This window comes from Vicugna pacos, chromosome 16 (assembly GCF_048564905.1).
Source record: "Vicugna pacos chromosome 16, VicPac4, whole genome shotgun sequence".
Lineage (NCBI taxonomy): Eukaryota > Metazoa > Chordata > Mammalia > Artiodactyla > Camelidae > Vicugna > Vicugna pacos.
Window position 1 is genome coordinate 828,135 of NC_133002.1, and position 24,982 is coordinate 853,116.

The 24,982-nt window shown below is 41.8% G+C and overlaps 1 protein-coding gene across 15 annotated transcripts in view; it reads left to right on the top strand.

The window, feature by feature from the left end:
• Positions 1-24,982, top strand: part of ANKFN1 (ankyrin repeat and fibronectin type III domain containing 1) — a 288,349-nt gene that overhangs the window by 117,136 nt on the left and 146,231 nt on the right. For 5 of the 15 annotated variants that reach the window (XM_072940142.1, XM_072940138.1, XM_072940143.1 and 2 more), the window contains 2 exons: positions 736-945; positions 11,300-11,573. The exons of 6 other annotated variants lie outside the window; for them this stretch is intronic. The gene's annotated coding sequence lies outside the window, so the exon portion shown is untranslated. The remainder of the gene's footprint in view (positions 1-735; positions 946-11,299; positions 11,574-24,982) is intronic. 4 more of the 15 variants (XM_072940139.1, XM_072940144.1, XM_072940148.1 and 1 more) reach the window with 2 other exon arrangements.

Consider the following 24,982-nt stretch of genomic DNA (forward strand, 5'->3'; position numbering starts at 1 on the left):
GGATTTCAGGTAGGACCCTGAACACTCGAGAATCATGGCACTGACTTCACCATTCATGCAGCGATTTAGACAGGACCTTAGCTCTCAAGGGGAATCTCTTTGTCTCTCTTGGACTCATTTTCTCCATCTATGAAATAAGGATGCTGTGTGGAGAATTACAAGATAACAGAATTAAAAGCCAGAAATGCCCAAAGAAATATTAATGTAGGAGATGCAAGCAACCTGTACCTCTTCAGGTCAAATTGGTGTGTGCCTTGATGTAGAATTTTCACTCTCTCTTCTTCAGAATTGAGAATCGTGTTCAGTTAGAGCACTTGAGCCAAACCTGGGGCTTTCTCCCCATGCCACCCTGTCTACTTGGGGAGACACCCAAACTAAATACTCCAGAGGTCCAGGGAAGAGTTGAGTCTATCTGACACTCCAAACAAAGATATTGTGTTAGCAATTCAAAACTGAAGCATTCAAAGGGGAGGGTGTAGCTCAGCGGTAGAGAGCATGCTTAGCATGCACAAGGTCCTGGGTTCAATCCCCAGGACCTCCACTAAAAAATAAAATAAAATAAAAAGCTAATTAAAAACTACATAAAGAAACTTAATTATGCCCTCCCCCCAAAAAAGCAGAAGTATTCGAGCTCTTGCTCACAGTCCAGCCTAGGCAGATGGTAGCTAGTCTCATTAGCCATTGCACCAATGCCTCCTAATGGCCCTTCTCACCTCAATTTCTATTGATTTGCAGATGTTCGGAGGACTATCTGATATTGAAATTACTCTCTGAACAATGTCTGATCTCATTTCCTCCCCTCCTGTGAAAATTAATGACATGAACACACGCTTTCACGAGTGCCTGTCTCCCGTCTCCAGACTGTGAGCGCTGTGATGCTTGGAGAACGCTGACTCAATGTGAGGATTTAAAGACCTCCAATCTAATTTAAAGAGTCAGAGAAAGGTAATAGCTCAAAACCGTGCCCCTCGACTCTTCAAAGGAGTAGTTCTAGTTTGTAAATAAGAGTTTGGATCATTCCACCCTGAGAAATGACCACAACCGGGAGAACCCTGTTAAGACTGTAAATGATTCCCTAGGGGCAAAATGTCTGTAAGAGAACATCACTGGATCATGTCAAGGGTCTGTGTGTGTTTTAGTCCTGTTCCCATATCTCTTCAGAATAAGTCTAGATGTCCCTTACATTGCTTGTCTGATGTCCCCTCCATAAGGCTTTCAATGGTGTTTTAACTCTTTAATTGACCAAACATGTAGGATGTTCTACTTTGAATGGATTTACTCATAACTTCAGAGGACGCTCATATGATTGGGCAGTTCCTGCTTAAAGTGACCAGTAATATCCAAGGAAGGCAAGTCAGTCCGGGTCAACACCATGTCAATAGATACGGGCTATCCTAATACACAGAACTGACCTTCTGATGCCCTGAAGTGTAACAGCCCAAAGCATATTTAAGGACCTAGTTGTACGGTTCCTGATTTTATTCCCGCTAACTTAACCTTGGCTTCATCTAACTGGGCTGACCTGAACACTGGGCAGAAGCCTGTTACAGTGGCCTTGGGTAGCCTTCGCGTCTTGCCCAATTTGGCCCGTGATCCTTTGCTGCAGGGCTTGGAACCTAACAGCAGGGCCAGCAGATGGCCTGGCCACCCAGTGTGGTACTGCCTCTTCCTGTGAGCCATCCAGAATTTTCCGGGGTTCCTTTGAAACAAGGAAGGAAGGGCTGTGGCTTCAGACACTTGATCCAGAGGCATCTGTTCAACATCCCTAGTCCGATCACCTATTTCTCTAAAGTATCTTCTTAGTGCCAGATACTTGCCTTGGAAATTGACCAATGACACCAATTTAGCAAAGAACCGGGAGCTAATTAGCTTAAGAGAAGGGTTCTTCATTCGCTAGGCTACATAAAATTCCCTTACAGAGTGTGACAAATCCTTTATCTTCTTTAGAGTGCAGGAAAGCCAATCATGTAGCATCTTAGAATGAACATGTCGTTGAGAATGCACATGGCTACATAGTGGGCATCATTTGTGCCTCCCTGGTGCTCCTTTTCATCACTGTCATGGAAAACATGGCGCCTTCCAAAGAGACAGAGGCTGAGTCAGATTCCTGCTAAAACCAAGTCACACTTGGTTTCCTGAGGAGGACAGCTGAACTGACTCAGAGGCTGAGGATGTAACCATCGCGGGAGGAAAAACAAACCAAGTTTCAATACTCTGGATCCTGTACCCTTGTAGGGCTGACTTCCAGGGAGCAGAGGTGATGTGATCAAAAGTAGCATGGAGCATCATCTTCACAGAGTGCGAGCATGCTTGGGGGAAACAGACTTGCTCTACCAGAACATTCCAAGTCCAAAAGGAGAGCTCTCTGGGACATGGAGCATCCACTCTCTGTGTCTGCAGTGGGTCTCCCAGTGGCCTTAGGAGGACAAGGGTGCAGACATCAGTATGTGTTGCTCATTTTCTCCAGAACTTTCTTTTCTCTGTTCCAAATTGAGACAATTTCTCTATTAGCATCTGTAACCACTTCTAGTTAACGTCCACATTCCCTTAAGCAACTGGAAAGCAAACCAAATAAATGTAGAATCTCTAAGCAGAGCAGAGTTTGATTTAAAAATGAAAGAAACCAAAACACTGCCATCTCACCTAGCTAACCTTAGCGTGTTAGAAAAGACCACAGGATGGAGGCAGACTGCCTGGGCTGCTGAGTCAACGGTAGGAAAGAGCTTCTCATGCTCAAAAGGCAACCAACAGCCCTATTAAATAAAGCCATGCTTTTCTCACCTACCCCCTCTAACTATGATGTCCCTACAGCAGGAGAGGAATAACTGTCCCCAGTGAGGCACCGCTCCTACATTCATTCATTCATTCATTCATTTGTTCTGATGACAAACATTTATTTTGCACCCACTTACATTCCAGTGGTTTTCAATTTCACACATCCATTCATTCATTCAGAAATTACTCACTGTTGAACCCCTATTTATGGGCCAAGTACTGTCTTTGGTACTAAATGTATGAGACACAGTTCGGAACATGAAAAATGGATCATCTGGTTAGTAATTCACACTCTGTTCACTCATCTAGTCATTCACCCACTCACTCATTCCACTGATGGATATCTGCTGAAGCGCTACTGTGTGCCAGGCCAGGTACTGTGTGAGGCACCAGGACAGACATCCTCCTCTTCTTCTCTGCCTTCTTTTTAATTCATTGTAGCACGCGTATACTACCACCAGCACTGCTAAGCACAGAAGCAAAACCAAACCCAGCAATTTGGGGGCTGTTACATGTGCATATTTGTGTGTGTGGTTATTTTAGGGAGAGAGGAGAGTGGGCTTCACGTGGGAGGGCCATGGTATGGAGTTCGACAGGGTTGCTGCAAGGAGACATTGGTTCCATTCAGGGTGGGATCTGAGAAGGCAGATAACAGATTCAGTTCAGCACAAAGTGAACCTTTGTGCCATAATCGCAATGGGTTAAGCTGCCTCAGAAAGTGGCGAGCTTCCCACCCCAAGATGTGGTCAGAGGTCAGGTGACGATCTGCCAAGGACAGCCCAGCAGGGATGCTGCTGCCCGGAGACTCCTGATCCCTGATCTAGAGTCCCTTTCAACTTTGAGACTTCCTTACCTCAACAATCTCCCTGGCACATTCTAAGTGTTCAATAAATACTTGTCAGATGAATGATTAAATAAGCGTTAAGCCATTTGTTGGACCTTGAGGTCCTTGAGAGTCAGAGCTGGGCTGGCTTCATTCCTTATAGTCCTGGGGCCTCCAGCCCTCTCTAGGGCTCCCGGGAACAGTCTGAAGGCCTTTGTGCTGGAGGCTACCCAAGCTCCCGTTTTAACATTCTAGGCAGAAACGTCTTCTCCTTGTGGTTTAGCCACCTGGCAGATTCTCTCGGCAAGGAGAGCATCCTTTATAGGCCGACTCAGTCATCTTTTCCTTAAACTCCAGGCTTTGTTTTCTTCCCAGTTAGCAAGTTGCAGCTCCACCTCCCCCACCATGAGACCTTATGTGCTCAGGGAACAAAAACTGGTTTTGCTATCAGCTAGAGAGACAAAATAGAAACTTAAGAACGCCTTCCCAAAGCAAACAGTAGAAGTGGCTTCTGGGTTAGCTCTCTTTGGGGTTATCTGTGGCTGTTTCCCTCCCTCCGGTAGCGCCTGTAATCAGAAAGAGGATACATAGTTGCCATGGAAACTGAGTGATTGAGCTATAGCCCTGTGGGCCTGACACCGCTGCCTGAAGAGAGGCAAGAGGCGGGGGAAGTCAGAGCCGACCTCAAGATTCTTGGGCCAGAGGCCACACCGTAATTCAGGTCATTGCACTTTGCCAAGGAAGCTTATCAAAGAAGAAAACAGACTGACATTTTCCGGCCCTCTGGTTTGCTCTTAGGATTCACGGTTGGTAGTTAGCCTGGCTTCTCCATTCCGGGGAGAGACAGTAGAAGTTTAAGAATTTCATTCTTTGATAGCACAGAATATGTGGCCTGGTCCAGCATTGTGGATGCTGGTTCACTTCAGCAAAACAGCTCAAGACACAAGGAATTATTTCACACTGGAGCAAGGACTTGACCTGCTCGTCCATGGGCTGTGTCATTCTGGGACAGCCCAAGTCTGGCAGAAATAGCTGAAATTTTCTGCTACAGAACTGAACCTGTTAATTTAGCTGAAAATATGACAGAGTGAACAGTGATTCTAAATGCTCTTGACTCCAGTACGCCAAGAAACTTCCGGAAGCAATGTACACAGGACAAGTCCTGAGCTTCCAGGGGGCTGGGAACATGTCACAGGGCATTTTGATGGGCAATTCTGAGAAGCAATCACACTTTGAGCAAGGGAGCATGATCTCTCCAGCAGCAGGAGGAACGTCCAGTTCCTAGGACAGCTATAGAAAATGACTAAGCTTGTTTGCAAACACCTCGAAAATCACATCAAGCAACAAAGGAGGCCATATCTTTTCCTGTTATTGATCTGGAGAAGACAATGGGAAACCACTGGCCTTCCCCGGCTGGTTTCTCTTAATGACCACCCCTGGGACTTCAAGTGTCACGGCTGTTCCTTCGGAAACCCCTGTGTCATGGTACGGAGGACTCGGTGTGAAGTGGGCCCCATTCTCCAGGTGAGCATCCTCTCTGGTCAAATACACCAGTCCATCATTTCAGCAGAAAGACGATGTGGTGTGGAATTTAAGAAAGAAAGGCAATTTCCTTTGAAATATGGAGGCAGATGCTCCTTTCCTGTAAAGTTTTGGTCAGTGCCTCTACTCACCTACTCTCAGAGGCGCTCCCCAGACCCACAGAATCAGCATCACCTGGAAAATGGTTAGAAAAGCAGATTCTTGTGAAAAAGAGTGTGTGTACATATGTGTGTGTGTGTGTGTGTGTGTGTAATATACACACAAATATACACAACAGAATCACTTTGCTGTACACCTGAAACTAACACAAAACTGTAAATCAACTCTACTTCAATTTAAAAAAGAAAAAAGAAAAGCAGATTCTCTGGTTCTACCAGACTTCCTAAATCAGAAACTCTGGGGCTGGGGCCCAGCAGCCTGTGGTTTAACCAACCCTCCAGGTGATTCAAATGCACGCTAATGTTTTAGAACCATTACGTATTTACGTAACTAAGTATATACAGTACTAATTATATACGTGTGTGTATATTCTTAGCACTGCTATATATATATATATATATACACACATACACACACACACACATATAATCATACACACACACATATATATATCAGTACTAAATTTATGGGTTTTTTTAAACTTTGGGGTTTTTTGACAGGATAGTAACTTTTATTGAAACCTCGGGCTAATTGATGTGATAACTCTGGGTCCCTTTGAAGACCATCTCCACGTGCTTCCTGTGGTCTGAGTACCACAGACGGGAAGCCAATAACCCAGGAAATCAGGCGGCTTTCTCTTGGCTGGTTTAAAATAGGCTATTAGGAATCTGCTCTACCATTTAAGAGTCTCTAAAACAGTGAAATGCTTGGCCTTCTTTGGCATTTAGATAAATCTGATGAACAGAAAATTAAACAAATGTTAGATGTCTTCTTAAAAGAAGCTGATTAGAATAGTGGTAAAGAACATGGGCTTTGGAGTCAGAGAGATTTGGGGTTAAGTCTGCCCCCATCACTTGCCAGCTGAGTGAAACTGGGCACGTGGTTTAAGCTCTCCGGTCCTCCGTTCATTTCTCCACCTGTAAAATGGGAAGAGTACTCGCACTGCGCTGTCAGGGCTACTGTGGCATCCTTGATAAACATCATCATTCAAGCAACGTTTGGGCTCATTGCTCCTGTGATTTTACTGGGCTTGCCCACAGTGAGCGGTACCGAAGTGTCCAGGGAATCCTCACTGTGAAATGTGGCTTCATTGGATCTCTGTGGAACTCTTCTTCGGGGACGGTGTGAGTGCAGGAACAAGAAGGAGAGCCCTAGAAGTCTGTGAGGGGAGAGGTAAGGCGTGAGAAGCAAGGCAGGATCGTGGGGTGAGGGGAGTTTGTTGGTCGGGTGGAGGCGGCTGCGTATCTTTGGCCTCTGAGGCTCTGCGGTGGCCACAGTTTTCCTTTCTCATTGTTAGTGGCGTCTGGGCAGAGAGGAGCTTTGGGGCCAGACCTCTGAGGCTGTGTGTGGTGAGCCTGCGGGGGCTGGCAGTCGCTAAGGGCGGAAACCGCTGTTTGGGAGCTGCTTGGCTGTTTAACTGTTTCTGATGCTCATTGCTGAGGATGAGAAAGAGGCAGGAGGGCCCAGAGCCTTCCACATGGTGTTTCTGTTCGTGGTCAGAGGCTGCTTCCCACGAGCGCCAAAGGTTTCTTTGGAACCATAAGCTTATCAAGCGGCTTCTGGAACACGATTTGTAGCTGGCTACATGTCATAACATCAGTCTCCGAGACTCGTCTGGATTCTCTCTACGTATTTCAAAAGAACCATTTGGCCCATTTCAGAAGTCAGGGATAACTGCCTTGTGGGAGTTACAAGGTCCTCGCTGCGCAGCTGAAATGATTGACTCAGAACCATTCCTGTGGGGCGGGGGGAAGGGGTGGGGGTGGGGCAGGGGGAATAGGGTGAGGGGCGGGGGAACATTATGATCCTGTAAAAATGCAAGGTAACCCTAAGAGTGTAAATGTTTCCTTTTATCTCAGGGCTTCTATCTTAAGGCTTGAAGTTCGTCTTAGGGTTGTTTTCTTAAAGAACATTAATTTCTATTTAATGAGCAGTATTTCTATTTTCCTATTTAATGAGCACAGAAAAACAACAGTAGGGGCCTGGTTAAGAAATCATGTAATGACATGTTATGTGGCCATGAGAAAAGATATTTTGAAATAATTTTAATGCTGTTGATGCAACGTGAAGTGAAAAATAACAGTAATGGAAGAACAGTGGCTCTGAGGGCAGGGTCCCTGGACCAGCAGCAGTGCCTGTAAACTTGATGGACATGCACATTCCCAAGCTCCACCCACACCTTCTGAATCAGAGACTCAGGGACTGAACCCACACAAGGTGTGTTTTCATAGCCAGGTGCAGCTGATGTGTGTTAACATTCAAGAACCACTGATACAGAGCATGGATCAATGGAAATATGTAAAATATATGCATATAGAAGAAAACACACCAAAAGATAAAGTGGTTCCCTCTGTGATAAGATTGTGGATGATTTTTGCTTTCCCCTATTTATCTTTCGTGATTTTTATATATGCTGCTTTTTTCTAAAGTGAGCATATCTAGCTTTCATATTCAGAGAAAAAAGTAGGAGTAACGTCAGATATTTGTCACACGTGTCATGTCAACTCATACCATATTAACATTTTCTTGAAGACTTAACTATTCACACTCCTTCAGATTCTTTATTTCTAATTCTTAAGAGTTAAATCTCCTTATATTTTCCTTGATAAATTTTCTCAGCCCTGCTGCTTTTTTACTGACTTTCCCACCTTCAAGTCTTGAAGTCCCTGCTATTAATAATAAATAGCATTTTGTAGACAGTCAAAAGTCTGTATGCTTGGTTTGTCATAAGCCAGCAAATAGTTGAGTTTTTTTAAGCACGATATTTCCTTTTGTACATATTTAGAGGTTAATATATTTTCATGGCATTAGTAACAATTTTTAGCTTCTGCATATATTTTCATGCACAATTTACATTTTGTTTAGATTTTTTTTTTTACTACATTCAGCTCAAAGCATTTTTAACAACTTGACCCTTCTCATTTCAAGGGTTTATTTACAAAGTAAGCAGATACTGTGGATTTGCATTTGTACAAGGGGGTTTAAGTTCTAAAATCAGCAAATAAGGTAAATATCACATATGGTCAAAATTACTCCATCTCAGTAATAGACTGCCATCTCTGCAGTCCTGGAACAGACTCCGCCTGGCAAACATGATCAGTAGCCACGTGATGCAAAAATAGACTCCTTTCCTCTCTAGAATCGCTCAACACTGCCAGGTTCTCACATCAAGTGAGGTTCTCAGAGTCGGAACCAAATGAGAAAACAGCGAGACTGCTCCTCTGATCTTAGACTCATTTTCTAGGAAATGGCAGGTTAAATTGCCTGAGCCACTTAAATTATTTTGGAGAGTTTGTTTTCTTTTGTTTTGGCTGATGATGCATGACTGTGTTTGCCTGAGCACAGGGTGCACTCTGTGCGATTCCCCTGCAGCTTCCCTGCATTTCTGCGGTACCTCCTGTTGTGCCCTAGGTTTCCTCCTCTCATCCCCGTCTCGGATGATCCCCAGACAGAGATGACTCTGACCTCTCCCCTGGTATTCAGATCTTACTCATTTGTATAGCACAGGGACCTAGATTCAGTATCTTGTAACAACCTATATTGAAAAAGAATATGCAGAGGAATATATATATATGTATATAAAATGAATTACTATGCTGTACACCAGAAACTAACACAACATTGTAAATCAACTATACTTCAATTGAACAAAATTTTAAAAATAAATCTTTTGCAAAAACGTCCTTCTACATAAAGCCTTCATCGTCTCAGTAGAAAGTAATCCCTCCATGATCCAAACATCTCGGGACGTTTATCACTCTTTATTGTATTTGCACTGGAGCATGTGGCTTGCCCAGGAGACTCTTGGGTTCTTGAAGGCAGTAGCCAAATGTCTTTAATACCAATGCTGGCTTTGAATCCTAGGTCTTCCCTTTCTAGCCAATCTTAGGTAAAGTGCTAAATTCCTCTGTGCCTCCTTCTTCCTCTGTAAAATGGGGATAGTCTTGGTATCAATTCCTGAAAGTTTAAGTGGTCATTAAATGAGATACTAAATGGTAACACGTTAGCACAATATTGAGCGCATAGTAAACCCCAATTCATGTTAGCTGCTTTTATTTCCATTCTCCCTGATGATGCCTGTAGTACAGTTTTGCTCCAGGGGGAGGGTATAGCTCAAATGGTAGAGTGCATGCCTAGCATGCACAAGGTCCTGGGTTCAATCCCAGTACCTCCATCAAATAAATAAGCGAACCTAATTACCCCCCTCAAAATACCATAAAACAAATAAAAATTAAAAACAAAATAAAACTACACTTTTGCTCCATAAGCATTTCTTTATTGAATGTATGAATGAATGAATACTACAGTTAAGTTCACACACACCCGTCTGATGGGGAGTTTATACTTGCCATTGGCGTGTGAATCCATCACAGAACTTAATGAATCAAAGATTCTCTTGTGTGCTCAAGGCAGGTGTCGGGTGCATACGGGTAAATCCTCTCTCTTGAGAAAGCTGCCCCCAACCGTTGAGCTTCGACCTCACTGAGCTGTGTGTCTTCATCCATGAAATGGGAGTTAGAACACTGGTCTGTGATTTCTGCCTGAATATGAGGAGAACCTGAGGAGGACTGGGCTTTTGGAGAGAAGTTTTATAAACAGTGACTGTTTGGGGTAATTTGAAGTATCAGAGCATGAGTGTGTAAATCAGCATATTTCAGTTAGAGCTTCCAGTCGCCTGGGATTCTATAGATGTAGCTCAGTGAGGGCACAGGGCAAAACCAGCTGCTTTTTGGGTTTGTCAAGCATCTCAAGTTATTTCTCAGGAGTTGGGGTTTGGCAAAGCCCGAAACCCACATTGCCAAGTCCTTCTTTCCCCCTTAATTTTTAAGCCCATGTGTATTTTAAGGGAAATTTAATCCGCATGTTTCTGTTTCCTTTACACTTAACTCATAAAAATGGTTTGTCAGAGCAATTTGATGTCCCAAAAATCTTTGGAGCCTTTATGATATTTTTTAACCTCCCCCCCCCCTTAGACACAGGAAATTGCGTTTTTTAAAAGAAAATGAATCAAACTTAAAGTCTGGAGGTCAATATCAATGGGTCAGACACACAAGCACAAGGAACCGTGTGTCTGCGAACATGGCATCTTCCACTGCTGCTCCTGCAGGGCTCTGGGGGTGAGAGAAATATCAAGTTCACATGCAGGCACAAGGCAATTCTTGGCCGTGTATTGTGATAGGGTCCTCAGATATGTGACTGTTTGCCCATCAGAGTGAGAGTGCTCTCCCATCTGTAGGTCTGGATTGGGAGATCTGCTCCTTAGAATTTAGGTCCTTCCATCTTAGCCAGACCCTGAAATTCAGCATCAGAAGTTCATGCACAGAAGTCGTCTAAAAGAAATGAGGCCACTAATTCTCAAACACAGTAACTGTCTTCTAATCTGGTTAATCCCGAGAGAGAGAAAACGAGTCAGCATGTTGGTGTCAATAGCCATAGGAAGTGTTCTCCCACAGCTGTGAGATGCACTCCAGTCAGTGAGTCTGCTGTCACAGAAGGGACTCACGTAATCCCCTGATAGCCACAGCACAGGCAGAAACATGCCATGCATTGGTGCTGCGTCTCAGTCACGGGAGGGGTTATCTGGGGTTGTTTGAACTGCATTAGATCCAGGTTAGTAGCGATGTCACCTCCTCTACCATCAGCTGAAGTGAAACTCTAGTCAGGCTTCTTTCTGGCAGCATGTTCACTGCTGGCTTTGATCGGGTCTTTCTGGACACCAAGGGTCACAGGGCCTCCCAGTGCATGGCATATAATAGTTTGGGACAGATCAACCATGGTGGCTGAGTTTAATCCAAAATGCCCTAAAAGCCAGCATACAGCTGGCTTATCCCACCTCAATCTGTGGGTTAAGAACTCTAACATAATGGCCCAAGATGAGACTTTCTCTGCCATATGGATCAAAAAAGCCATGTGGACATTCGTCTCCCAAAGCAAAGTTGCGAATAAGAAGTCCAGTCAAAGATTGTCCTCATAGCTCTTGTCGTTTTCAAATGGAGACAGGTGCAGAAGAGTTGGACTCATTGAATGATGAAGACACTGAGCCTTGAGGGACTTCTATCACTAAGCTACCTTGTGATGGAGATGGAACAGTGAAATTCTGGAGCTGGATGGCTGAATGAGGAGTAAAAGATGGGCACGTCTAAACAACATGAATGCCAAGCCGGGGCACTGAGACTGCATGTTGTTTTTATTTGGGATCTTGGAGAAGAATAGAAAACAACTGACAGGAAGCAACCAGTTTTGAAAATTCAGTGAGTCCATGGATCTGAGGCAGGTGAGCTAGTCAGAAATCAACCATTCTTCAGCAGTCTAGGCAGTAGCAAACATATGCAGGTGTTCTTGATAAATGAACTGCTTTGAGCCAGATCAGATGCTTGTTTTGCCTCACTGAATTCACATGATAACTTCATAAGTTAAGTATCATTATCCGCATTTTACAGATGAGGAACCTGGAGCTCCTAGGTTTATTTATTATGGCGATTAAGTAACGTATCCAAATTTGCATAGTTAATGGAAGTGCTAAAACCCCAAAACAAGTCCTTCTTTAAAAGAAAATCACCTCTGACTGGGTACAGAAGCTAATAGTAGAAACCTACAGGACCATACATTAGCAGAGCGCTGAGCTACAGTCCCTCAGAATCCTGCCCCTCCCGAGACGACCTTAATGGCACAGAGTACGTGGTTCTGTTTTTGTGTGTGTATTTGCTACCCAACCTTACAACATACATACCCACATTCCACCCAAAAATTAGGACTTGCTTTGTAAAGTTTGTCTTGAATATTTTTCTGCATCATTTTAAGGACTCCCATAGTTTATTTAACCCTACTGAGTATTTTGATTCCTACTTTTGGTAACTAAAAGCACTACTGCGATTCAGTGTGCACTATTTATTTATATGTTATTGTACATTTGTGGATGGACAACTGCGGGATAATTTCCTAGGAATGAATTTTTTGGGTGAAATCATATAAAACCTACACTCTGTCCACTATACAAAGCCACCTCCTTTGGCTTCTGTTGGCTTTCTGTTTACTTTGATTTCTGAGTGAAGTTGGATACCAAATTTTCAGGAAAAATAACCTTACCTTTCCCTTGGATTTCATTGCTAAGGAATTACTAAGAATTCTATTCGATTTGAGGAACAACCAACACAGTCCAACTCTGGGGCAGAAGAGCTGGCAAGCAGATCTCTGACAGTGTCCTTTTATTCAATATTACATTCAATAACTACTTATTGATTTTTAATTTTGTGCAGCCCACAGCACTAGATCATGATTAAGCAGTGGTAAAGCAGGTAGCGTCCCTCCAGGCCACTGGAGATACTGTTTGTACAAAATCCATCTGCTGCTCAGCACCAGGCTGCTGCTGTCCAGGTAGACCAGCCGTGGTGTTACAAGAACCACTCCCTAATGCTCACTTTAGTTTCCACGCCACAGAACCACTGCTAATGGGAAGTATTCTGAAAGGAGGTTACAGATCAGACTCCTAAAGCAGGTTATTTCCACAGTTGATCAACGTTTTAATTAAAATTTTAATTTCGAAATAATTGTAGATCCACATGCAGTCATAAGAAATAACACAGGGAGATCGAATGTGCCCTTTACCCAGTTCCCCCTATAGTAACAACTTGTATTTTGTGATAACAATGTCACAACCAGAATACGGATATTGACTTAGTCAAGAAACGGAACATTTCCATCACAACAAAGATCCTTCCTGTTGCCCTTTTACAACCACATCTACTCCCTCCTTAACAGTTACCTTGACAACCACTAATCTCGTCTCTATTTCTATATTTTGACATTTATAAATGTTGTACAAATTGGAATAATATGGCATGTAACCTTTTAAGATTGGCTTTTTAACTCAGCATAATTCTCTGGAAATTCATCCAGGTTGTTGTGGGTATCAGCAGTCTGCTCCTTATTATTGCTGAGTAGTATTCCATGGTTCAGATGTACCATAGTTTGCTTAAACTTTCATCCATTGAAGGTTATCTGGGTTGTGTCCAGTTTGGGGCCATTCTGAATAAAGCTGCCATAAACATTCATGTACAGGTTTTTGTGCCAAAACTGGTCTTCATTTCTTTGGGATAAATGCCTAGCAGTGCAATTGCTGGGACATATATAAGTTGCATGTTTATTTTTTTAAGAAACTCCCAAACTGTTTTCCAGAGTGACTGTACCATTTTCCATTCCCACTAGTGATCAATATTCTCTGCATCCTTACCAGCATTTGGTGTTGTCAACTATTTTTTTAATTTCAGCCATTTTGATAAGCTTGTAGTAAAATCTCATTCTGGTTTTAATCTGCACTCACCTAAATGGCTAGTGATGTTGAGTATAATTTCATGTGTTTATTGCTTATTTGCTGTTTATCCTCTTTGCTGACATGTCTCTTCATATCTTTTGCCCATTTCCTGATTGGAATGTTTAATTTTTAGTTGTTGATACGTTCTCGATACCAGGTCTAATGTCAGGCACATGGTTTGAAAATATTTTTTCCCACTCTGCAGCTTATCTCGATTTTGATTAAGTCCGGTTTATCAGTTTTTCCTTTTTATGGATTGTGCTTTTGGCATCAACTTGTGTCTAGTCCTAGATCTTGAAGAGCTATGTTTTTTCTATAGGTGTTAGAGCTTCACATTGACATTTCAGTTTCATGATCCCTTTTGAGTTAATTTTGTATAAGGTATGAGGCTTGGATCAAGGTGGGTTTTTTTGTTTGTTTGTTTTGTTTTGTGTGTGTGTGTGTGTTCTGGATTATTTTTTGGTTTGTTTGTTTATTTGTTTGTTTTTGCCAATGGATGTTTCATTGCTCCAATACATTAATTGAAAGGCTATCTTTCCTTCATTGGGTTGTTTTTACACCTTTGTCAAAAGATCTCAGTTGGGCATATTTGTGTGGGTTAATTTCTGAATCTTCTGTCCTGTTCTGTAAATCTGTGTGTCTATCCCTTTACTAATAGCACACTGTCTTGATTACTGTGGCTATGTGATAAATCTTGAAATTGAGTAGACAGATTCCTCCTATTCGAGTTTTCTTTGTCAAGATGATTTTGGCTAGCCTAGTTCCTTTGTCTTTCGACTTATATTTTAAAATAATCTGTTCTACATCTACAAAAAATCTTGCTGAGATTTTGATAGGCGTTGTAATAAAACCACATGTCAGCTTGGGAAGAACTGACAATGGGGAGAATTGTCAACGTTGAATCTTCTAACCCATGAACACATATGTCTCTCCATTTAGAAAGATCTTTGTTTTTTAAATCAGTGTTCTGTAGTCATCAGCATGGAAATCTTGCACCTGTTTTGTTAGATCTACACATACGATTTCATTTTTAGAACTACTGTAAGTAGTATTGCATTTAAAAATTCAATCTTATATTAATTGCTAGTATACAGAAATTCAGGCGAGTTTTGTATGCTCATTTTGTATCCTGTGACCCTGTTGAATTTACTTATTAATCCTAGGGGTCTTTTTGAAGACTCCTTGGGATTTTTTGTGCAATCACTTCATCTGCAAATAAGGACAGTTTTAGTTCTTTTTCATCTGTGTGCCTTTTACTGCCTTTTCTGGCTTTAATACACTGTAAAGTCTTCCATTACTATGATGAAAAAGAATTGTGAGAGCTGACATACTTGGCTTACTCCTAATCATTGGGGGAACACATTCAGTCTTTCAACATTTACTATAATGTTAGCCATAGAAGTCTTGGTAGATTTTTTTTTTAATCAAACTGAGGATATTCCTTCTATATCTCTTTTTTCTGAGAATTATCATGAATGAGTGTTGAATTTTGTATGATACTTTTCCTGCATCAACATATGGTCATGTGAATTTTCTTCTTTCTCTTAATATGGTGAATTCCACCGATTGATTTTCAACTATTGAACCAGCCTTATATGCCCTGAATAAATGCCACTTGGTTATAGTGTATAATTCTTTTTATATAGTGCTGGATTTGAATGCTAACACTTGGTTAATGGTTTTTGCATCAATGCTTATGAGGAATATTGGTGTGTGGTTTTATTTTTCAGTACTGTCTTTGTCTGGCTTTATTAGGGCAATATTAGGTTGATAAAGTGAACTGAGATGTGTTCTCTCCTCTTCTGTGTTCTGAAAGGTAGTATAAAATTGGTGTTAATTCTTTAAATATTTGGTAAAATTCTCCAGTGAAACTACCTGGGCCTGGAGATTTCAGTTTTTTGGTGTTTTTAAATTATGAATTTAATTTCATTAATAGTTGCAAGACTATTCAAACAATCTATTTCATATTGGGTGAGTTGTGGTAGTCAGTGTTTTTCAAGAAAGCTGTCTGTTTTATCTAAGGTGTCAAATTTATGTTTGTAGAACATTCATTGTATTTCCTTATTATCCTTTTAATATCTGTAATGTTCCCCATTTAATTCCTGGTATTGATCATTTGTGTCTTCTCTCTCTCTCTCTCTTTTTTTTTTTTTTTGGTCAGTCTTTTTAGAAGTATCAACTTTATCTTCTCAAAGAAGCCATCTCTTTGTCATTGATCTTTCTCTAATTTCTTTCTATTTTCAATTTCATTGGTTTCTGGTCTTTATTATCTCCTCACTTCTGCTTAATTTATTTTGCTCTTCTTTTTCTAGAAGTAGAAATTAAATTTAAAGACCATCACGTAGAACATAAGGAAACACTATTTTCATATGAAGAATAAAGCAATTACTAATGAGGAAGACAAGTTTAAAATTTTTTCATGATTAAAAATATAGTGAATATCATGAAACCACTTTTATGTTCTTATATGACCTCCATAAGTTATAGGAAATATCAGAAGAAACATTGAAATGTCATTATGTACGTTTATGTATATTTAAAATTGAATCCAGGCAAAATGAATTTGTATGAAGTGTTACATCTTTTCAGAAAAAATTGCTCTGCAAGAATCATCAGCTGTAGATGAACTAATTTGTGTGTTCCAAAATTATTTATCAAGAATTATCCAAATATTATTATAACATAAAATATTGAAGGTCCAGTAATAATTGCATCAACAAAAGATCCGCTCAAAATTAAAAAAAATGAGATTCACTCAGTGACGTCATGTGTCTCTGTAGTTCATTTCTTTTTATTATTGTGTAATAATCCATAGAATGACTGTACCACAGTTTATTGCTCTGTTATCCTATTAATGATATTTGGACTGTTTCCAGATTGGCTATTTTGACCAAAGCCACAATAAATGTTCTTGTACAATTGTTTTTGTGGATATTTATTTTCCTCTCTTTTGGGTAAAACCCAAGGTAGAAAGGCTTATGACTATAAGGGATGTTATACTTAACCCTATAAGAAACTACCAAACAGTTCTTCAAAGTTGTTACACCATTTTATACTCCCTCCCACAATCTACATACATTCAGTCTTTCCTCACCATCCTCATTAACAATTTGATGTTAGCCATTCTAGCAGGTGCGAACTGGTATCTCACTGCAGCTTTATTTTGCAGTTCTCCATTGACTAATCAGCTTGAGCACCTTTTCATGTGCTTTTTGGCCATTTGTACCTCTCCTGTTGTGATGTGTCTCGTCAAACCTTTTGCAGGGTTACTATTATTGATTCCATTTAACAGATAAGAAAATTGAGTCTCTAAACTCAAGTGACTTGCCAAAGATTCACAGCTAAAAAGTATTCAGATCAACTCTTTAGTCACATTTCCTGACTGTAACTGGTATTTCGTTTCCAAAAGACTGTACTTTTTTCTGCAGTGGATCCCCAACCCCAGCTTCCCTCATCTGAAACATTCTACAGCACCTGAGGGTCTATTAGACAAGGGTGCAGCAGAGAAAGCAAAGGTGGAATGATTTCAGGTTAACTGAAAGCAGTCGTGGTCCTTTCTCAGACAGAACTCGAAACCATTTTACACTAACTCTGGGGTCCCCGTGTAATGCCTGATGCCATCCCAGGCAGGAACCTGCTCTCAGTCTCAACAACTCGGTGCTGCCAAGCTCAAAATAAACTCTTCTTGTTCAAGGGCACATGTGTTTCACAGGGCCACATGTAACTCTCTTCAGCCTATGCAGTTTTAGGGTTAAAATCCAATCAGTTAAAATAGCCACAATTTCTCCTGCCCATATGTCACAATGCACTAAGTTAATATTTGGTTAATATTTGATTGATGGATTATAAATGCTCCTAAGTGCTTGATTTTGTCACTTCTGTATCTAGAGAAGATGGTGAATATATAGTGTGTGTTGTGTGTGTGTTTTAATTTCAGAAGTAAATGCATTTTAGGATTGGACTATATCAAAAATCCCTACTTTTCCTTGATGCTGAAGGTAAATCCCTGAAGGAGCAGTGAGAATAAATAACGAACTCTGGTTGTACTTGATACGCTGAGTTGGAGGGTTGAGGATCTGAGAAATAAGTGGAACTTTGTGGCCTCCCTTTCAAACCAAGAGGAGGTGATCCTGGCTAGATTGGCAGCGCAGACGGAAGGCGCCTGCTGCAGTCCTTTTAATCCTCTCTGAGCAAAGTCTTGGATTCCCCCCCACCCCAGATAATGAACGAAGTGAATAAGCCATTGAGCCTCTAATTCCATTCAATGCCTCTGCTCTCCTGCGAAGTGCATCCGGTAGGCCTGACAATGCCATAGAAGAATTACGTTGAGTACTGGCAAACGGAGGCCCTGAAAAAGCTCTGCTGAGCAGTCATACAAAGTGGCCAGGGCACCCCGTTCGGCCCTTCCCATGTCTACTCTCCTGGAGTTTCAGAGTCTGGGACAGAGTGAAGAAAGGGAAGTGGGACAGAAATCTGAAGACAGAACTGAGCCGGGAATAAAGGGACTGTGCCAACGTTGGTAAGGGAAAGATGGGAATAATTGAGACAAGGCTAAATTTTAACAAGGTGAATCTGTAAAGCCCTCTTAAATAGTATTATTACTACCTCTTTACCTTTCTTTTCATTTATTTCTGTTTTTTCTTTCTTCTTCAACTTATTCAAAGCCTCTTTGGTACTGTGTCCTTTGGGTCATATGCTCCTGACATGTGTACAGGAAACCTGATCTGGCATTTTTAGGAGAAAGGGAGAGAAGTTTTTCCTTTCTGCTGGGAGTGACTGTAATGGGTAAGGTGGCATTCACAGTTCCCGGGGTTAAGTGACATAATTGCTGGGTCCTGGCCCGTAGCTGTGGGTCTGCATTAATATGTTTGAATACAGTTAACTTCTTTACTTCTCCTCTACCTCAGTATTTTGAATTCTCATCTCATTGTGATGAGTTACAAAGAATTGTCTCTTCTCTAGTAAGATTCGATGTCGTGAAGTTATGGCGATCAACCATTTGTCAAACTGGTGAGGTATTTCTTAGAGCAGCAGGCAGGTGAGAGATCTGGCGGGAACTGGATCCCAAGTAATCCACAAAACTGTCATCTGAGGAGCTCTCGGGCTGCAAAGTAAATGGAGAAAGCAACCTGGAAAAGAGGGAAGGCCTCTTTAGAGATTTACCTATTGGTCAGTTGACCAAGGGTAAGGGGACCTGTTGGGAAATTTGGTCTCCAGGGCCTAGAATTCAACTTAAACCTGGACTCACACTCCAAACAGAAATCTTCCTTGGAAGAGTTCATGAAAATCCATTTAGGAGAAGAGAATAAATGAGGGTGGAAGGAGGAAGATTTTCTCTGTGGCTTGACTGACCACCAACACTACCTAGATTAGTACTCATGCAGATCTCTATTCACTGAGTGAGGACCTAGGGTAATCAAAGGATCAGATGCTCTCAGTCAATATGGTAAGCACGTAAAAAGGTTCCTGAATCACTATGCTGTACATCAGAAACTAACACAACATTGTAAATCAACTACGCTTCAATAAAAAAAAAAAGTACCAGTCCTACCAATAGAAACAGCTTTTTGACTTCATCAAAGAGAACATGAATAGATGTCAGGCTCTATTAGTGAGTGAGGCACAACTGCATTAGTTATTCTTTTGAAAAAAGCAAACATTCCTGATAAATAACATATGTATTACAGAAGATTTCATTGTACTCCAGGGAAAGAAAGTTCACCTATGTCACTTCTGAAGTATCAGAACATACGGTTAGCCCACCATATCTGTGGGTTCCAAGATCTATGGATCCAACCAACTGCTGATCAAAAATATTTGGGAAGGAAGGGGGGAGGGTATGCTCAGTGGTCAGGGTACATGCTTAGCATGCACGAGGTCCTGGGTTCAATCCTCAGTACCTCCATTTTAAAAAATAATAATAAATCAAATAAACAAACCAACCAACCTAATTACCCCCCAAACAAAAACAAAAACAAATGAAGTACTGGTACACACAGCAACTTGGATAAATGTCAAAGGCATTATGCTGAGTGAAAGAACCCAGCCTTAAAAAAGAGGTTACATATGGTACAAGTCCATTTACATGACATTCTTTAAAAAAAAAAAAATTCCAGGAAAAAATTCTAGATAGCTCCAAAAAGCAAAAGAATTTGCCAAGCACCAGCCACTGTTGACATAGCGTTGACATCATATTAGGTGTCATAAGCTATCTAGAGGTGACGGAGGGTATATAGGAGGATGGGCATAGGTTACGTGCAAATGCTATGCCATTTTATATCAGGGACTTGAGCATGGTGGGGGGCAGGGATCACGGGTGTCCAGGAAACAATCCCCTACAAACTCAGACAGACGACTGTGTTTGCAGTCCAACCCAAGGGCAGCTGGGTAGAAAGAAAGCAATTTAAGTTTGCGGCGGACATACGCTTTGATGTGCTAAGTGCTCTAGTAACCTTTTGATATCATAGCATGTTGGAGTCAGGAGTGGCCTTACAGATCTGCTAGTGTGACCCCCTCAATTAATAGAGGAGAAAGCTGCCAGTTTTTTCTTTCTTCCATTTTTTTTTTTTTTTGAAAAAGGGTTGCGGCCAGGAGATTCTTTGAGAAGATTCCAGTTGATGTCAAGAGGCACTGCATATCAACCTGCTGCAACCCTTCTGCAGAAAGGAACAGCTCATTAAGCCTTCACCTTTGGCTCATAGGAAAGTGTAAATTCCATCCACGTTGCTTTCTTTTCCAGCTTTCTTGCTGGGCTGCTGCTTATTTTGAAGTTAACAAAGCTAAGGAGGCCCGTGGTGAAATGTTTGTTCGGAAGGCCAGAACATAAACTTACACTCCTTGTCATGGTCATTTTTTTTTAAAGATGACAGATTGGAGCTGCAGGAGGGGAGAGACTCCAGCCGCGCTAGGAATGAAGGATGCTCTTTCTGGTTTGTTATTGTGACTGTTGTCTTCCCATGCGCTTCTGGGGATATCAGGTTTATCACCATGGCTGTGACGAGGCTGGGAATGTGGTAGACAATATGACAACAATTTCCTTCCTGGTGTGTCCCTGAATGGCCAGCACAGTCAACATGTAATCAGACGATCCACAGCCGCACCGCCTCTGCTGACAGCTTCATTATGCCTATGATATTCAGCTGGGTAATTCATTTCCCGAGCATGGCAATATCTCCTGATATGCCTAATGGGTTGAATGTAATTTTGCAAGCTTTTGAAGATAAATGTCTCCCCTTGTGCTTAGCTTTGTCCTAATATGGGCAACGGTGATAGCTACCATCAGGAAACAGCATTGTAGCATTCTACTTTTTAGCCCAGGTTGGATCTCCAAACCACAAAGGCAGGAAGCATTAGTGATTGGATTGATACACTAGATGTGGTCACTTAATGTCCCTTGTAACCAGCTTTCTTGCCTGCCTCTGCATTTAACCTTCATAAAGCCAGGGCATTCTACAAAACACAGTGACTTTGCCAAAGGTATAAAATTAGTTAATTAATAGTTCCAGGGATGGGGTGGGCTTTGACAGACACTTACCAATGCTGTCCTGAAATGCAAGACCTAGGTGAGAAACAAGAAATGTGAGCCACACGTAGTAGCCAATACTCAAGTAGCAGTTTTTCTTTTAATTAAGGGTAAAGTATAAAATGCATTCCTCTGAGTTCTCTTTAATTCAGTTGAATTAAGCATATGTGCATTGAACACCATCTACCAGGCACAGGGTCCCAATCCGTGAGCTGAGAGGCAAATTCAAAGGTTAGTGAGGCCTGATTCCTGCCCTCATGGAGAATTCAATTCAGTTAGGAAAAGTAGAGCCCGTTAGACTGTGCTGAGAACACTAAATTAGTTATGAATACCACAGCGAGAGAAGAGAAAGACACTCACTCACATTTGGGGAACATAGTTAACATGCCGTCTCCAAACCCTCCTGCCTTCGTCCACTAACCAGTCTGAATTCTTTTGAGAGGCTCTGTTCTCCCGAGCGTCTTACTTGAGTTGACATCTTCATTCTGAGAGTCAGGACCCTTCATCATCTTCGCTGGTGACGATCAGTTCCAAGTATCCCAAATAACAGTGGAGGTGTCAGCATGAAGATGGGGCTAAGAATCTTGCAGTCTGTCCTTCTTTCTGCCACCACACCTGTCTTCTTGACTTTATAAAAGTAAATCCTATGAGGCGGAAAACAGAGACCTACTTTTAACTGCAGATATTTTTTCTATTAAGATTTTCTTTACGAAAGAAAAAGAAGGCGGATGAGGAGGAGAATACATAGGAATAGGAAGAAGTGGAGGAAAAGTCTGCCTAAAATCCAGCAGTCAGTATTTGGACTCAAGAGCTTGACTACATCGCCTTGTATTCTGAACCCTTACTTACCTGAATGAACCCTGAATCCAGTTTTCATGCTCCCTGGTGAAGACTTCTGTGATCTGATGGGCAGGTGGACATGTACATAGGATTTTGAAACCATGTAGTCTACCAGTTGCTTTATTGGCCTGATCTAAGCAAATTCTTTCTCTGAAGTATGACTGCATTGAGTTATCAATTTCTAGGGCATGAGTTAACAATCTTATTTTTAAAATATTTGAGAAGCCTGCACAGAATTCTTAAAGTAAGAGAAGACACAAAAGTCATTTTGGCTTTGAGTTGCAAATGAAAGCCTCCCCCAGAGAAAGAGCCCAAATGACTGTTGTGAACGGAGAGGGGTCCCAGTGTCTCTGGGATGGCTCGAAACCTCTCGACAGCCTCACTGCCTTCCAGATCTCACGACACAGGGGCACGGTCAGGATGCACTTGGCAACCCACGTATTGTAAATGCTATTCTTGATGATAAGACCCAGTGCCTCAAAGAATGTAGATGGCCTCGGGCATGGCTGTAAGGAGAAGTAGCCTGTGCTAATTCCTCTTGGAAAGATTTAGGTGAATGCTGCCACCTATTGATAGGTGAAGTATATGCCACAGATTCCCACTGACGTGGGATGGTGCTAATTAGTGTTTATCAGAGCCGATCTCACGACTTACTTGGCCAAAACATTTTAACAGCCCTAAGTTCATAATTCTTCATGTATTTGTGATTTAAAAAAAATAAGTATGTTATACTAATTTAAAACAACTCACAAACTGTATTTCTGGTAAGGGACAAATGCCATGGGTTTGGCAGTCAAAGATCTGGGTTTGAGTCTCAGCTCAGCCCCTGAGGGCACACAAACCAGTCAATTCATCTCTCTGAACCTGAGTTTCCTCGTCAGTAAAAAGTGGATAATCCTCTTCTGTGTGAGAATTCAGCGATATGGCTGCCCCCAACACACAGGAGGTGTTTGATAAATGGCAGCATTTATTATTTTTTTTCCACTGAGTTGTTAGAAGTAACTACTCCTGATGCAGTGATTGGTGATAGGACAAACCACATGAAGCATCAGACTCCTCTGCGCGGTCCAGTTATCCTTCAGCAGTGCGACTTGTCTGGCATAGTATCCTTGACATCCAGAATAAGGACAGTGTGAACATAAACATTCGAACTTCAAGCGTGCCAATTGAGAAAATGAGGATAAATGGGCTCCATTACCAAACGTCTCCTGACCGCCCTGGAGGATATATGGGGCTGAGCAGATAAAGAATTATGATAAAACTTAGGAGCTGCGTATAAATGGGGCTTTGTGACCTGCTGGATAAGGTTGAGACTTAGAGCCAGACCTAGGAGGGTCACATTCCTTCCTCGGCATGGTGGGGATCCCGGGCTCACCCAGACAATAGGGGATTCATAGCTTGAGAATTCTAATGATGACTGAAAGGAGGGCTGCAGCCAGAACAAGAGGACTTTTCAGAAGCAGGACCCTGATTATCACATCGGTGCTACAGCCCAGCGAGAGGCTGCCGAGAGGCAGTATGAAGCCAGCCGTTCTTGGAAAGCTTTCAGCGAAGTGTTTGTAACCTCCTTTAAGAGAATCCCATTTCTCAAAAATGCAACACTGGAAAATCTCACATGATTAGTTCAGATAAACAGCCTGTCATCAAATCACACTAGAAGTCACACGGACCCTCTCTTTTTTGAAGAGTCCTTTTGAACGTCATGAGTCTAGTTTCCAAGACTTAGAGAAAAAAAAATCCAAAAGAAGGTTTCTCGGTATATTTGGGGACCTTTACTTTTAGTCTGAAAGGTCAGTGGGTGCTTTAAACAAAATAATCAAGAAATACCGTGCCAAAAGCGAATATACGTGTGGGACATGTGGGACATTATGCTGTGCACCAGAAATTGACACATTGTAACTGACTATACTTCAATAAAAAAAGAAAAAGCAAAAAAGAAAAAGCAAGAATGAAATACTGTGCCTATGAACAGTCTGCACCTTTTGAAAAGGTCTGCTTGGGATTGAATAGCTGATGCCCTCCCCCACCCGTTTTCTTTTTTCTTTGGGGCTTAGAAATTGAGAGGGAGGAGGCGGAAGAGCTTCACATTCATTACTAACAACTTTGCACATAATAAGCATGTTCAGATACACCCTGGGGTGTTAGTTTTCTTTTCCTATTTTTTGTCTCCTTTTTAACAGCTTTCGATAAGTAGCACATTTTATTTTTGAAAAAAGAATCAGAGCCGTTACCAAGCCACCGCGCCCTAAAGGAAGGTCAGGAGATTAGAGAGGGAAGTAGGCTGGACAAACTCTTTGCTGACCACAGTAAGGGACTACCACTTTTTTTTCCCATAATTTAATTTTGAGACTCCAATGAAAAGGTACTCCCTCAAAAAAAAAAAAAACTGCTGAGGAAAAAGTGAAAAAGTGTTACAAAATGGTCATCAAGAAGTGATCAATTTAAACTAATGTCTTACCGACAAACCACATGGAACTAACCACAGGGCAGACATGCATTTGCTATGATATAGGAACATTCTCAAAATAGGGGCGTGATTTTGCAGAGAGCGTGGACGTGAGAAGCTTCTGGTGTTGGTGGGCACCGGGCTCATTTCACAAGTGTTCTGAAATTTGAAACGTTGCACTTCACAGATCAGAGAACAGGATAGTACTAAAAGGAACCTTTGAACTGAGTTGACCCAACTCCCTCATTTTACAAGTGGGAAAGCTGAGACCTCAGGGGAGAAGGTAACTTGCCCAAGGTCACAGAGCTGGTGAGGAGAGCTTTCGGACTCGAGCTGAAACCCCCCATCCCAAACCAGGGTTCTTTCCACTGAGCTAAACAACCCCAACATGGAAAACTGCAGACCCTCACATTTAATCGGGAGTCCTCTTTCGAGGGAAACTCTACACCTGTTCCGCTGCAAACGGCCCTGCTGTTGCCAGAGGTAGTTCATCGCAGCTGGCACTGACTTCTTTAGCTGCTGCTAAATGGCTTCTTCATAGTAGTCTAGGCGCATACACCTGGC